This window comes from Dromiciops gliroides, chromosome 2 (assembly GCF_019393635.1).
Source record: "Dromiciops gliroides isolate mDroGli1 chromosome 2, mDroGli1.pri, whole genome shotgun sequence".
NCBI classification, from domain to species: Eukaryota; Metazoa; Chordata; class Mammalia; order Microbiotheria; family Microbiotheriidae; genus Dromiciops; species Dromiciops gliroides.
The window spans coordinates 626,592,132-626,596,261 of record NC_057862.1 but is presented as its reverse complement, the minus strand read 5'-3'; the positions used below and the strand labels follow the sequence as shown (position 1 = coordinate 626,596,261).

The following is a 4,130-nucleotide window of genomic DNA, read 5'->3' as shown; positions in this document are numbered from 1 at the left end:
AAATGCATCACAACTTGGGGATCAGTGATGAAGACCCTAAAGCCCCATGATTCCAATGCCAAGAGTTCTGTGGACAGTTGACTGATGACAAAATTAGACTGGAGATGTATCCCCCTACTTGGGAAAAAAGATGTCATCATATAACTTTCTATTTTAGCCAATTACTCTTGTTAACTATATCCAAAGGTCAGTTATTTCTATGCTGAAAAGGACACCCTTGCCTAGTTCTAGTTTCAATAAAGGCAGAATAGTAATCAACATATCCTGATTCCCAGTATGGTACTCTTTCCATTTTATCCATTATTTGTCTCTTAGGACCATGTCTGTGTGTTTCAACAGATTGTTCTAAATTGCACCATCTTGCCCAGTTTGATTAACAGTTATAGCCGAAATGGTTTTCTGAAATGTGCCCAAACCTACCATGTTAAGAGGCTGCCTAGTCAGGCATTCTTAGCAAAATCACATATGTATCAGACACCAAATTACCTTATAGTTATTTGAAACGGAGGGACAAGAGCAGATCTTCTATCACTAAGTTCTAGACAAAAACCAAATTACTCAGTAGGCCCTCCAAGTCATGTGATCTGTTTTCAAAGATAAATTTGTATTATTGAAGTAGGTCATAGGAAGAAAGATTTTTAGCTGAAAAGAAACCTTAGAAGATGATTAGTCTAACCTCCTTCACAGTATCAATGAGGAAACTAAGGATCAGTGAGGTTACTTGATTAGCCCAGTATAAAAAGTTAATAAGCTTTTATTATTAATTTAGGTTCCCAGATAACAGGCTCACCAATTTTTTCCTGCTTCTTCCCTTTGATTTCCTTCTTTTAAAATTGATTCACCAACAAATTACCTCTACCAGGACAAAGGAACTTTAATAAATCATTGGCCCCGCAGTATGTTTACTGGTGGAACGGAAGTGACGTATAATGTCAACGCCTTCGAGGTTAGCCCATGTGCTCCTTGCCACTGGTGAGGTGATGGTCTTGCCTCGGTCTCCCGGGTGAGACCTACCTCCGGGTTTCATGGACCCGTTCGGTTGGTACCCTCCACCCGGGCCGTCCCTGGTGGTAACGTTCCAGGTGTTTGAGTCTGAACAGTCTGCAGACTGGACATCATGGGGGCTTCCTCCTCCGCCGCCGCCCCCACCGTCCATTCCGCTGCCTCACCTTCCCCCTCCTCCCCTTCCCGCCTCCTCAGCGAACTCCTGGGACTTCCAGCCGGCCCGGGACTGGTCCTGGGTGCCGGCTCCGGGCTATGACGGCTACGACCCTCAGCAGAGACACTGGTGCCAGCTGCCGGGCAGGAACTATCATTTCCCCAAGAAAAACCATGACAGATCAAATAGAAATTTCAAAAATCAACAAAATGCAAAACAGAAACAAAAGAAAAATAAAGAACCAGTTTATACCCATTATTTTGATACTTGTGATCGTGGCTTTAAAAACCAAGAAAAATATGATGAGCACATCTATCAGCATAGAACATGTTCTGTCAATGGCTGCAGTTTTAGTGCTCATGAGAAGATTATTCAGATTCACTGGAAAAATATGCATGCTCCTGGTGCAAAGCGGATAAAATTAGATATTCCAGAAGAGATTGAAAAGTGGAGGGAAGAGAGAAGAAAAAACTTTCCAACGCAGGCCAATATTGAAAAGAAGAAATTGTTACAAGAGGAGAAAGAGCAGAGAGGAGAAGTATTGACTACAACACAGTTTGGAAAGATGTAGAGGAAGTGGAAACAGCCTCACACAGAAGCACCTGGGAATCAGCAGCGTGGGAAGCACAGGAAGTGGCAGAAGTGGCACGGTGGCCAGAAAACACCAGAGATGGGTGAAAATGTGGCTGAAGGCACATCACCCACTGGCCCTCCTCCTAGCCATCCTCAAGCAGAGGAGCTGCGTGCGACCCAGACGGAGGTCTACCAGGAGGATGTGGATCCTCTGGGAGTGCTGGCTGACAGTGAGGCAGAATCCGACAAGGAGGAGAGGCCAGAACATGTCGTCATCACCAAGGAAGTCACATCAGCCCTGGCCTTACTGATGACTAACTATGGGAACATATCAGGGTCAGAGAGTGAGCCAGAGGAAACTTCCGTCAAGACAGGAGCAGACTTTCCAACGAGGTCACCCTCAGTGATGCCTCTCAAAATCGAAGTCAGAATACTGAGAAACAGGAAAGAAAATCCCCTGTTACTAAGACGAAGAGCTTAAAGAAAAATTGGGTGAGATATAGAAGAAATCTTTACAGAAAGAAGCCAATATCTGAACCACAGAAAAGACGCCCACACCTCTTATAGATGCTTTTAGCACCGGACATAAGACATGAAAGAAATGTGATTTCGCAGTGTGTTTGATACATCATCCAAAATGACTTCTTTGGACTTAACTCCAAAGCAGAGCCACTAGGAAAAACAACTGAGAATGGCCAGGTGTCTGAAGTTTCAGAATCATGACCACATCTGTCCTGAAGTCTTGTTAGTGGCATCTCAGAAGCCAGCTCTGCAAAGAGGGCGGGACAGAAGGGAGAACTTTTACTCTGATAAATCTCATGTATGATATGATCTTGTACTCTCAGAGCGTTTCACTGGAGATGCCAACAGATTCTTGGGTCTGTGCTTGTGCTGTCGGCATTGTGTACAAGGTTTGCTGGAAGCTACTACTTACACTTTTCTACTTACACTTTTGATGCTCAGGGAAGTTCAGAGTCATCCCACAGGTAGGATTGTGGGAATGGAGTTTAAAATGTACAATTCAGTTAAGCAGAGACCAAGAGGCAAGGGATGGGGAGGGAGGGTGGAAAAATTGTAGCTTTTATAAATTGTTTGCACACTGAAGGAACAAGGTTTTTTGGCTTTTAATGAGGAGGAAAGAAAAGAAATAATGGGGTTAAATCAGGACTATTAAAAGGGTCTTCAAATTGACCTGTTTTAGTCCCAAGCACCTATGTTCAAATCTAGCTGTGCTCAACCAAATGTTGCACTTGGGAAATACTTGTGTAGACATGCTTTCAATTTATACAGTAGATTCAATGGAAGTGTCCTTTGCTATAGTTCAAGTTTGGACCATTGTTTTTTTCTAGTGAAAAAGCATGTAAAATTTAATATTCAATGAGGTTCAACTCATTTTATAGCAAAAGCAGTGTCGATGAAATAATGTAAGCTTAGGTCCTAAGTTTCAATTAGTTCATCATAAATATAATAATTTTATCCTTATTTTTAAGAAATTAATCTTTTCTGAATAAAGCCAATGAGGTCTCTTGCCTCTGCAAATAACAGGGGGAAAAAATAAGTCATGTGCCTAAACTGACAGTGGTTCTCAGCAAGGACGCCTTGATTTAAGTGGGTTTAATCTGTATTAAATACAGAATATCAAAAAGGAGTGCTGGAGTAGCATTGTATATTGTGAAACTATATTTACATGAGGAAATGAAAGACACTGGAGGGAAGAAAAATGTTTGAGAGCATTTGGGTGAAGATAAATATAGAGACAGTCGAGATCAGTCCACAAATATTTACTAAACACCCATTATGTTCTGGGAACTGTATAAAGTTCTTGTTATATGAAAAAGGTGAAAAACAAAACAGAACAAAACACAGATGATTTGATATGGGTACATCCTACAAAACAAAAGCAAGATTTGGATATGGTGTTTGGAAACAAATCAAAAAGCTAGTGTAGAAACAGAATATGGTTGTAATAGGAAACATCAACCCTCCAAACAAATACTACCTCTCTCTCTCTCTCTGTTTCTTGTTGTCTGTTTCCTATCATCTCTGTCTCTATCTCTGTCACTATCTCTGTCTCTCTCTCTTTCCAAAAAGATTAAATTACTCAGTATCTTTGATGTTAAATTCATCCTTCGGAATGTAAAGAAAGTGACAAGAAAAAACACTTATTTTGCACTTAATTGTGTATAGTAAATAGTAAATAGGGACTAGTAGTGGAGTTTGAAATGATAAGGACTGTTGGAGTCAGAATAACTATTAGACTTTAAAAATTGAGATAAGAAGGAAAAGAAATGTCAAGAAGAATCTGATATTTATCCTATACTTTGGGAGACCAGATATCATCAGGTTCATAGCAATGTTCAAAAGGTTATCTCTACCAAAAGTAGAATAGTAAATGATT

At 40.7% G+C, this 4,130-nt stretch overlaps 1 pseudogene; it reads left to right on the top strand.

The window, feature by feature from the left end:
* The first annotated feature begins 1,025 nt into the window (after positions 1-1,025).
* LOC122738051 lies at positions 1,026-2,505 on the top strand (annotated as a pseudogene).
* The last annotated feature ends 1,625 nt before the right edge of the window (positions 2,506-4,130 follow it).